The 12,886-nt window shown below is 34.8% G+C and overlaps 1 pseudogene; it reads right to left on the bottom strand.

Moving 5' to 3' along the window:
* Positions 1-808: 808 nt before the first annotated feature.
* LOC129893163 (uncharacterized) lies at positions 809-3,467 on the bottom strand (annotated as a pseudogene).
* Between the last annotated feature and the right edge of the window lie 9,419 nt (positions 3,468-12,886).

Here is a 12,886-nt window from a genome sequence, read left to right as displayed (position 1 = left end):
GGAGTAGGTAGAGTAATTAGAGATCAAAAATAATTATTTGAACTTTCAAAATAAAACTAATACCATTTATATCAGCAACAACCTCAAATAAAACTTGTTCAATAGAAATTCATGCAACATCTTTATATGTACATAACATGAACAATTTAAATAAAGTTGAATGAAAGTATATGAAATGTGTATTATATTTGTATTAAACCCTTCATTACCAATTTTTCTTTCAGAATTCCCAACAGTAGCAAATTTAATGGAAGCTTTAAACACTTGAGATTTTTCATGCTGAATTGATTCTACAACTTAAGTGTCATGCCCTCTTGACACATGTATTGATGTATCAACACAAGGAGAAAATATTGTGTGTAATTAAAATATATTACAAAAAAAATATGTGAATAAAAAATTCAATCTTAAACTATAACTTAGATAAGTAAAAACTCTAAACAGTAAATAAACTACTAGTTAACTCCCTGTCAGCAAGCAAAACAAGATATTATAGATGTATTAAAATCATAAAAGAACCTCCATTGAAGTCTAATCCACCCAAAAATGTCTCGCCAGCCTTTTTGTTAGATGATTCCCTGGCTTTTTGAGTAAAAGAACTATTGATGTATCTCTTAGCAAACAATAAAGAAATATCCTTCAATAATTATTTGTTGGAATTCATCACAAATTCTTTCATTTGAAAAGATTGTAAGTCTATCTTCTCTTCAAGAGTTTTGTAATTTTCATTCGCCTAGTATATAATCAAACATAACACAAATATTCGAATAACAGTTTTGAAAAAGATAAAGCCTAAAGCCAAGTTAGCTTATACCTTTACAAGTTCTTTTCTCAACTCTATAACCTCCATGGTCAACATATCTAGACTATGCATTGATCCTTTTGGCTCCAATTTCAAGATTGCAGAATGGTAATCATGAGGTTCAGGAAGCCTCAATTTAGATATTTTATCTTCACTTGCCATTATATTCTCAAACTGAAATTAAAATACAGAAACAAATAGATGTATTAATTTGAGTTGAACTAATATATATATGTGTCATAAATTGTATTAACTTTGTATAGATACCTTGCATTTCGTAGGCATAAAGATGCCATTTTTAATATACTTTTGCCAAGTACTTTCAGCAACTGTTTTCCACCTCAAAATTCTTGGAATGGAATCAGAAATTCGAAGAGCTAAATCTTCATCGACTCTAGAACAACAGTCAAAAATCCATATTTGAAGGGCAAGAGGCAATCCACCTAATCTATAGTACTGATTGGTTGAATTAAGCTTGTACCTCACATTATCAAGCAACTTCTTGTAGACATCTAAACCCCACGGGTAAGAATTGAATTGTCCACTTTCCACAAGGTAAAAATCTCTATTACTAATTTGGTATTCACTGTTCTCATATGAGAACAAAAAATTATTAATAAAGAACAAAACAGCTAGTGAAACGACGGAATCATCATTTATGAACTTTTTTAATAAATACAACTCGCGTAGATGATTCTTTTGAACAGTGATTTGTTCAGGGAAATAATTGCTCAACAACGACAAGGAGAATCTGGAACATTAATAGAGCAATCATCGCTAACACAATTTAAGCCTGTAATTAACCCAAATTTCTTAATCCCGAAAAACAACATCTTCTCATTTAATTCAACAGCAAACACATCATTTGATGTGTGTTTTAACTCCATGTTCATAAGGAAATGAATAAGTTGGAGTTGTGTGATCACTTTCGGAAGGTCAAAAAAGTAACCAAAACAAGTATTTCTAAACAACTCGAGTTGTTTTTCAGATACAAAAAATTTTATTTTCTCAATCACGTCATGATTAGTATATGACGACCACCTACTTGAAGAATACAAAATATCTGGATGTCTCCAAAATTTACGATCCTGCATATAAATAATATTAATCTATCACTATAGATAACTATATGTTAACATGAACCCTCAAATAGGACTTAAAAGATATGTGAGATTTCAAGAAAAGAAGAGTAGCTTTATCAGAGCTAATATTAGCTAGTGATATGGTGATGAAGCATAATGAAAACTGCAAGAGAAAACAGAAGATTGCAAATTCTATCCATGACTGTTTTTATATTAGAATGTCTTTTATATGACAATAATTGATAATACAAAGCAATGATCTTAGAAGATCTATTTATTGATATCAAATCTGCCTTTGGTCTTAAGCTCAACAATAAGATAAGATAAATACAAAAGATTAAGAGATTATGAATCTAACGTAAGAAGTGATTTTAAAACAGATAAACTGCACTCGACAATAAATTAAAATTTTATCAAACTACACTTGATTTAAAGTGACCATACAGAGATACTGTAGAGTGTAGATATATAAAAAGGAGCTAGTCATGCAATAGTTATACATCTAAAGATTTATTCAGCAATCAAGGAAAAAGGAAAAAAAACAGACATGGCTCCGATGTAAAATAAAAGTAAATCAAATATTTCATTTAAAAATGAACTACTGCCAATGTGTACTCGTCAATTTTCAAGGAAAACACATATCACAAACATACTAAACTTTAATGATTGCTTTGCTTTTTGGAAAAAAAGGGATATTACTGTTTTTTTTTCACTCCTCTTTTAATAATGGAAGACTCTTGAAAGCAATCTTAGTTTAGATTAAATTATTCTCATTCAAAAGTCAATAGTTGTGAGGGAGAATAAGCTTGAAGAATCATATGGTAAAGAAATCTTCTTTGAATTCATTTTTGCCTGCAGTTTTTGATGGTCTACATATGGCTAGTTCTAAAAACATTAGATTTATGGGAGGATGATGAATGAAATTATTAATTGTTCCAAGAAGTAGGAAGATGCTAACATAGGTTGCATATTAGAATTAACGATCACTGTCTCTAATTCTCTTCTAATTCAACTTTAATATGTATGTAATATACATTTTAGTTCAAAGTTTAATTCATTTTTGTGGTGTACAAATCACTGAAAACTTTTTTCATTAGCTATAGGTTTCATTCGTCTCTAATTCTCTTTCAATTTAACTTTAATGTGTTTGTAATACACATTTTCATTCAAAGTTTAATTTATTTTTGTGGTGTACAAATCACTGAAAACTGTTTTTAATTAACTACAGATTTCATTCATCTCTAATTCTCTTCTAATTCAACTTTAATGTATGTGCAATACATTTTAGTTCAAAGTTTAATTCATTCATATTTATTTATTTTAAAAAATAAATAAATTGCAACACAAAAGATCTAACAATTCATGGCAAAACTCCCAATAATCACTGATATAATAAACTTGAGCAAATAAATTTAGACTATAATAAAAGTATCAAATACACAAATTTTTTCTTCAACATCTAGCAGACAAGTTCAAAACAACAACAAACTAAGAAAATATACATAAACAGATTGAAAATGTTATCCGTTAAATAATATGTTGGTAGAATGACATACCAGATATAAACGCTCCGGTAGAACCATATTTTTACACAATCAATTTTGACTTTTTGGATTCTTCTCCTAAGCAACTGTAGGTTTTACTTTCTTTGACTGAAATTGAGGAGGTAAATCCTCAAAATCATCATCACTATCAACAAATTTCTTAGATACCGATGCAACATCAACTCGTTTTCTTTTTTATTTAGATTTATAACTCAATTCACTGATTTTTTTCTTACTTCTACCACCCTTTTTCTTCATATACAATGCTTGGAAATTTTGATTAACCTCACCACCAGTTTTTTTAAATATTGATTTGCAGAAATTCTCAAACTAAAAGTAGGACCGACATTCACTTCACCATTACTGGTTGAATCAACAATTCGAATTCGTGAGCTTCTTCTAGGAGATTTCTGACCATTCATTATAATTGTACACCTAAAACCTATGAGTTCCGTCCGAAACAAACAAAAAAATGAAGAAATAAGAAAAGAATGAAGAAGAGATGAAGGAATAAGAGAGAGAGACGCAGAAACCGAAGAAAAACTCTTAGAGAAAGAGAGAGATAATGCCATTTCCTTTTCCTCAAATAAAAAGTATATATAATGTCTTATTTAATTAAAATATTATTACTCATTGTTAAAAATAGTAATAAAAAGTATATTTAAAAAGGATAAATATTTTTTAAAACACATTCAATTAAGTAATTTCTCCTGTATATAACAACAATACACAATACTCAGCCACATATACAACACATACAATATTCAATTACCTACAATGTTGACACCTGCAACCATCCCATTCCTACACTATGACAACATACCCAAATAAGTCCAATTCCACATGCATTACATTTCAACAATAGCAAACCAAATCTACTCCATTATCGCCTAATCCCCATATCTAATATATCCTCTCAACAAAGTTAGTTTTACGAGCCAAAATTGACAAGTAACCCCGTCTATCACACTAACCCTATCTCTCTACCTTCTCTCTAAAATGAACAGTGCATAGACTACTGTAATGGCTATAAAGCCGCTGGTGGAGCTCCCTAGACCACCGGACTTAGTCCAAGAGGAGTGCCTCCCTCTTATGAACAAAACCCAACTAAAATCAATGCCTAACTCCATTTCTAGCTCCTCAAATGTTGATTATAATGCTGCAATCCCTATAGTCATTTCGAAGGAACAGCTAGAATGGGCACAAAAGATCATCTATTGTTCACAAAATGGAAACATTGGTGCAACACACAGTAATGATGTGGAATCTGGGTCTAAAGAGATATCTACACATCAAGTTTCAAGCCATTTCACCTCTCTAATCGAAAGGTTTGGTCGAGGTGATTTGGACACTGACGGTTACTCTTCTGAGAAAGAACTCGCTAAGCTCGACTTAGATCATAACATCCCTAACATGATGGTGGAACAAAGAACAATAGAGGAACCATGCACAACTTCGAGTGTTTCAACGGATGCTGAAAGTAATGCCTCCCAAGAGATGAACTTGACCAAAGAAGTGACAAGGAGCAATAAGGATGGCCAGCATAATCAAGAGCAGGCCAAAATTCAGATTCTAGTCAATCCAAGCAAATGTGTCTCCAATGTAATTGATCATAAGGCAAATAAGGTAATCCCTTCTGAAGTTAAGGGTAACAAGGATACTAATCCTATCTCTATAGCTGATAATTAGGGCAACAGAGGAGAGGTTGTTATGTGTGGTAATAAACACATCATCTCAGCAAAAACCAACACTCAGTTCCCCCATGATTTCACCAAGCTTACATCCAATTTTGATAAACATAACCCTCAATATCAACCAAATATACATAAGTCAAATGATAAAACTCCCACAAATCCAAAACAATACCTCAGTTTCAGAGTCCCAAAACAGATTTTGTACAAGAACCAGGCCCATTCACAGTTATACAGACCTATGCGACTAGACTAAGAGTGAATCAAACTAGAACTGAGGTGCCAATTACTATTTCAGAGCCTGTATATACCACAAGATAGGGCTTACCAGCTGTAATTTATAAAAAGGAAGACTTCCTGGTGAAATTAACATCTACATGTAAGTATACTTTAATTAGTAAATTCACCAATACAATGCCCAAGATAGAGCTTATCAGAAGAAGTTTTATTCATCAAATTCAACTCACGGGAGGTGTCAAGATTGCTCACTTCAATGCAAGACACATTTACATAGATCTTGATAATGAGGAAGATCACATTTCAGTTTGGAACAAACAAAAGATGTATATTGAAGGGCAACTGATGAGACTTCAATTGTGGACTCCAACTTTCAGACCGGAGGAGGAAACACCTATCGTACCAGTTTGGGTCATACTACCAGAACTACCTTGGCATTGTTATAATAAAGAATTTATAACCACCCTTTTATCCCCAATTGGTAAAACCATGTACCTGGATGTAGCCTCACTTAGAAAAACTAGAGGCAGTGTTGCAAAAGTGAGGATACAAATGGATATCACCAAAGAAAACCCCCCACATGTATGGTTAGGATTTGATGAAGAGGATCAAATTAAAGGCAGATGGCAGGCTATACAGTATGAAGGCATACCTGACTACTATTTTTACTGTAAGCATCAAGGTCATACTATGAAAATCTGCAATGTTAAGAGGAGAGATGAGGAAAGGAAAGAAGCTGAAGAAGCAAGGAATACCAAGAAGAATGTTGAAAACCAGGTAATCCCCTTAAACATTTCACAACAGCCCGAGGGTAATATATCTTTAATTAATGCAGGTACAAAAGAAAACCAAGCTGGGAGACAAAGACAACACCAAAATAGGAACAAAGACAAAGAGGAACAACAAGAATGGCAAATCTAAAAAAAAATCAAAATATAAAGAGCAACAAAATAATGCTCAATCAAATCAGAACCAAGAAAATAATAATAAACAGTATCAGAAAGGAAGTAATGAATTGGAGAAATAAGAAAAAAAATCAGGTATTGACTTATCTCTCCCAACCCCCCAAGTCCCCAGTAATAGTCTTGCTGCAGGCACAATTGACACGCTGGATGGTATGAACTGCAATAACTCAGGTATTGACTTATCTCTCCCACAACCCCATGGCTCCCCAAATAATCTTCATATTGTGACTGTTGTGTCTGATGTAGTTTTTGGAGGTGAGGATGGGGGAATATAGGAGGAAACCACTAATTTGCAGGAAGGGGTTACCAGGGGGAGGGAAAGTTCTGTGGTTAACCATAGGAGGGACTTTAGAGCCCCTGCTACTACTGAGGAGACTATTACAACAACAACCATGAAGGAGAGGCACAATGCACATTCAGTACAAAAAGAGGACAGCCACACAATGATTAAGAAACATCCTAATCTGAAGAGGCAAAATGAGAGCTTTCAGTTTTGTAACAATAAGTCTATATTAGTCCTCAGTAAGAAGAAAAGGGAGGCTTTGAAGAAGAGACTTATCAAAGAAATACAATCAGGACAGCAGAGTGTACATGATGTTTTAGTGGTGGAACAAGTAGGCATCCATGTGACATCCTTGCAAACTCAGGAGGCAGCTACTGAAAAAGGTATACTCAATAATATAATTACTCCACAAGACCTAATAGATGAATACAGAGTGGTACATTCTGAGGATGAGGAAGATCCTGACCAATACGATGAGTTTCAACAGGAAGACAATGAAACCAATGCCCACTTGAAGGCATTTGGCCTTAACACAGATCCTAGAAATCAGGAGGAAATAATGCAGACTAATGAGAGAAATGATGTATCACCAAAGAGTCAGAAGGAACAGAAGAAAAAGAAGAAGCAAGAGAGTACCACAAGTACAGACAATGCTGCTGGTAAGAGTAGCATCAACACAATATCTAAATCTTTGAAACCTTGATGATGAATACAATATGTTGGAATGCAAGGAGTATTAATACTCAAGGTGCCTTGGATAGACTTCAAAAACTTAAGGATTACCATAACCTTTCTATGTTGGCAATTCTAGAACCATTTCCTAACCAATCACACCTCAATTCTTACAGAAATCAACTGAGAATGGACAGTGTCATTCATAATCCTAATAACAAGATTTGGTTATTTTGGAATCAGGATGTGGATTGCCACATCATAGATCAAGATGAACAGCAGGTCACTTGTGATATCAAATATATAGCTAGCCCTATTCGTCATATTATTATATTTGTGTATGCCAAGTGTAAAGATTACATGAGAAGAAGCCTCTGGGATAAAATGCTGCAATATGCTGATACAGATAAGTTATGGTGCATTATTGGAGACTTTAATGTGATCACTAATGTGGAGAAAAATCTAGGAGGGCTACCATACAACATGAACAAAAGTTTTGAGTTCATAAGTGTAATTGAAGCTTGTGGCCTCACTGACCTGGGCTTCCATGGTCAAGACTTTACCTGGTGCAATAACAGGGATATGGATGCAAGAATCTGGAAGAGGCTAGACAGAGCAATGGTGAATGATAAATGGTTGGAGTTGATGCCACTAACTACTGTGACTCATCTTGCTTCTACAGGTTCAGATCACTGTCCCCTGTTACTTGAAAGTAAGGACACACAGAGTAATCCAACTAAATACTTCAAGTTCCTTAACTGCTGGGTGGAGAATGAAACATTCCTGGACACTGTTAGAGATTGTTGGGATAGACCTATGGAAGGCAATCCTATGAGAATGTTCCACCAGAAGCTTAAGATGGTCTCTAATACTCTTAGCAAGTGGTCCAGACAATAATATGGAGACATATATGCCACAGTCAAAGAGTTTGAAGAAAGAGTACATAAAATAGAAGATGCTATCATCCATGAGAATTTAGAGGAAAATAGAACTAAGCTGAATCAAGTGAATGCAGAGTATATCAGATATTTGAAGATTGAGAACTCTATTCTTAAACAAAAAACTCAACTGCAGTGGTTTAAGGATGGAGATGCAAACTCCAAATACTTTCATGCTATCATAAGGGGAAGGAGAAGAAGATTATTCATTCATAAAATCACAAATGACCAAGGAAATACTATTCAAGGTGATCAGAACATAACTAGTGCTGCTTGTGATTACATTGAGAGGATCTTCATTGGGAAAGAAGAGCCGATTAATGAAGATATCCTGAAGTGCATCCCTAACAGCATCACAGACCAGCAAAATCAAATACTCAATTCTATGCCTACTAAAGGGGAACTGAAAGAAGTTGTGTTTTCATTAAGTGAAGTGTCTGCTGCTGGTCCTGATGGAATCAATGGCAAGTTCTTCCACACTTGCTGGGAAATCATCAGTGAGGATTTGCTAAAATTAGTGATACAATTCTTCTGTGGTCATTATATTCCCAAGTCCATCACTCATGCATGTTTAGTCCTACTCCCAAAAGTAAACCATCCCAATAAGTTATCAGACTTCAGGCCTATATCCTTAAGTAATTTCACTAATAAAGTCATTTCAAAAGTACTATGTCTTAGACTAGCTCCCATTTTACCTCAACTAATCTCTGAAAACCAGTCAGGTTTTGTTAAGGGAAGAAGCATATCTGAAAACATTATGTTGGCACAGGAAATCATTCATAGCATTAAAAAACCAAAGCTTGGAGATAATATTGTGATCAAATTAGACATGGACAAAGCCTATGACAGGGTGTCTTGGTCATTTATATGTCTAGTCATGAGAAGAATGGGATTTGGAGAAGTATTTATTGATATGGTTTGGAGGCTAATGGCAAATAATTGGTACTCAGTTATTGTGAATGGAGGTAGGCATGGTTTCTTCCACTCTACAAGAGGTCTCAAACAGGGTGATCCACTATCTCCAGCCCTATTTATTTTAGGTGCTGAGGTCCTTTCAAGATTGCTCAATAATCTTCATCAACACTATGTGTATAAAGGTTTCCACATGCAGAAGAAGGGACCATTGATTAATCATTTGAGCTTTGCAGATGACATAATCATATTCACTTCAACATGTAGATATTCTCTCAAGTTGATCATGAAGACATTGCAGATATATGAGCAGACTTTAGGATAACTTATTAACACAGAAAAGAGTCAATGTATGATTCCTCTGAATACTCATCCTCAAATCACTGAAATGGTCAATTCTATCACTGGTATCAAATCAACCCATGGCCCTATTACTTATTTGGGATGTCCCTTATATATTGGAGGTCAAAGGATCATTTACTATACTAGTATGGTATCCAAAGTTACCTCCAGGATCAAAGGATGGCAAACTAGAATATTGAGCTATGGGGGAAGAGCTGCTCTTGTCAAATCAGTGCTGCAATCCCTTCCAATTCATCTGTTATGTGCTATCACCCCTACAATTACTACCCTCAAACAAATTCAAGCTCTTATAGCAAATTTCTTTTGTGGCTGGGACAAAGAAAAGAGAAAATACCACTGGGTATCTTGGGAGACCCTTAGCTATCCTGTTGATGAAGGGGGTATTGGTATGAAAAATATATATGATGTGTGCCTAGCATTACAATACAAATAGTGGTGGATCTTCAGATCCAAAAAGACATTATGGGGAGAATTTTTGAAGGCCAAGTACTGCCAAAGGGCACATCTAGTGATCAAGAAATGGAACACAGATCAGTCTCTCATGTGGAAGCACATGATGGCAAACAAGACTGATATTGAGCCTCATATACACTGGTACATTAACTCAGGCACATATAGTTTCTGGTGGGATGATTGGTTGGAAATTGGACAACTAGCTAACCACAACAACTATTTACCTAGACTCAACAATAGTACTGTCTCTGAATACTTCATAAATGGGGTTTGGAATGAAGCCAAAGTGAGACAACATGTCCCTCCACAAATTATAAATCAAATTCTTAGCACCCTTGTCAAATACAATCCTAACATGAAGGACAAGGCCTATTAGAAACCCAACTCTCAGGGAGAGTTCACATGTGCATTTGCATGGAACTTGGTGAGGAAGAAGAATAATAGAACTCTCAGTAGCATTAAGATCTGGCACAACAATATACCCTTCAAAGTCTCCTTTCTACTATGGAGAGCTTTCAGATTCAAGTTGCCTACAAATGACAGAATTATAGCATTTGGATATAAACCTGCTGCATGCTCTTGCTTCCATAGGAAAGGTATGGATGACATGGACCATATTTTTGTCTCTGGACATTTTGCACAACACATTTGGAAGCATTTCTCAGGGTGCTGGGGCTTGCAACACAGCAACACCCCTCTAAAGAATCTTTTAATGAGGTGGTGGTTGATCAAGACTAACAATGACATGCATAAGCTTCTTATCCAAGCTACCCCTATCTTTGTGTGTTGGAACCTTTGGAAAAATAGATTTGCTTCCAAGTATGGAGGCAAGAAATCTAGCTCTTCTAGAGTTATATTCTCCATTGTCAAAAACTTATATATGCTGGCCATTAATTCTTTCCCTAATAAGAAGATTCCCTGTAAATGGAAAGAATTTGTGGACATGGTGGAACACAGCAAACATGATACAAGTGTGATCCAAGTCAAATGGAACAAACCCCCTCCTAACTTTGTGAAGCTTAGTACTGATAGAAGTGCCATCAACAACCCTGGAAAGATAGGAGCAGGTGGTATACTTAGAGATCATAAAGGGGAGCTGATATATGCATATGCAACTCCACTAGGAGAGGGATCTAATAACCAGGCAGAGGTTCAAGTTGCAATAATGGGAATTAAATGGTGTGTCCAACATGGATATAGCAGGGTAATGTTGGAGACTGATTCAGAACTATTAGTGGGATGGTTGAAGCACAGACTGTAATAAATAAAGGCATAACTAGAACAGAATGTGCAAAAAATGAGCGAAATACCCAGAATGTCAAAATGCTTATCACAAACACAGATAATACATGCAGAAAAATGTATGTCATATCCATCCCCATTATGAGACTTGGTGAATAAAATGTGGTAGCCCTCCCGTCACCAGCGCCAAAGCACAACATACTCTAGAATAGGGAATATCTCCATAACAGATCATATCATATCAGATGGCCATATCATATCATATCATCATACATCAGCATATGTGTACATGGCACAACATAAACTACAACCCATGTACATGTCATACCTGCCCCCTCATGTCGGGGCATGGTGAATAATGCACAGAAGTACGCTTGATAACATATCCTGGCCCGGGCTCAGTGAAAGAAGTATTGAGTCATCCACGAGTAGAGTAGTGAGAAACTAAATACAATATGAAATATAAAATATTTATAGAGACTCGATAGCATAACTTCGATGACAAATCATATAAGAGGTAATCATAGTGTATGTCTTTCAGATGTCACGATGGTCTATGTCAAAATGGTCTTTCTGAAATCATTCTCATATTTCAAAATATATTATGGGACTCAAGGAAATAATTAAAACATCTGTCGTTTAGTAGTTGGAAGAGTAGCAAAGAGTTTTCTTTGAATTTTACTCAAAAATAAGCCAAATAGAACAATAAAGGAAAATTCGGGAATAGTGGACCCACCTCGGCCAAATGAGGTGACGTACACAAATTACACGCGCTAAACTTTATGATGTTACTTATAAGAGTTTTAAGGTAGTCTGATCCTATTTGTGCAAGTTCTAGATATTTAGACAATTTTTCCAACTACTCACAAATATTTAGTTCAATTCTACTGAATGAAAACGAGGCAAATTTAGGCGTAGATTCTGAAGAGTAGAGTCATCCCCGATGCTCGTATTCAAACCTATTACACTTAGACATGCTAAGAGAAGAAAAGTTAAAGCTTTACATACCTTATTGGCCTTTTACGCTTGTCCAAATTCAAATTCCGTTCCCTCCAAAATCTATAATTGGTCACATTTACCAAATACTAATTATAAAGCTTAAAAAATTCAATCTTAACCACTACTTGTCTACAGAAACTTGGGCAGCATCTCCCCTATACATACAACATCCCTGAGATTTTAACTCGGCCCAAAATGTCAACAACCGTACCAATAACAATACCAATAACATCAACAATCAATTTAAAACACATCCAAACATAAATTGTCTTCTTTTCTAAATAGTGCAACAACTTCCAATCCAACTTTTCACTTTCAACTCAATATCAACCTTTTTTCCAATCCAACGTTTCACTTTCAACTCAATATCAACCTTTTTTTCCAATCCAATGTTTCACTTTCAACTCAATATCAACCTTTTTTTTTACTCTCAAATTCATAATCAACAATAACAATCCACACTTTAACAACTTCATTTCCATAATATCATAAAATCATACTAAAATGACATAATTCCCTACAATTAATTTCAATGCCGACTTAAACCATTTAACCTTCATTTACATTATAAGGATCCCAACAACACAACTAACATACTAAATAAAATTAATTTATTTCCATCTCATCACTCTACACCACACGACCCTACTCCACATTTCCAACTTCAACCAAATTCATTCAACTTTCATTTTCAATATAAAAT

This window comes from Solanum dulcamara, chromosome 1 (genome assembly GCF_947179165.1).
Source record: "Solanum dulcamara chromosome 1, daSolDulc1.2, whole genome shotgun sequence".
Taxonomy (NCBI): Eukaryota; Viridiplantae; Streptophyta; class Magnoliopsida; order Solanales; family Solanaceae; genus Solanum; species Solanum dulcamara.
Note: the sequence above shows the minus strand (reverse complement) of the source record. Positions and strands in the feature narration are given on the sequence as shown.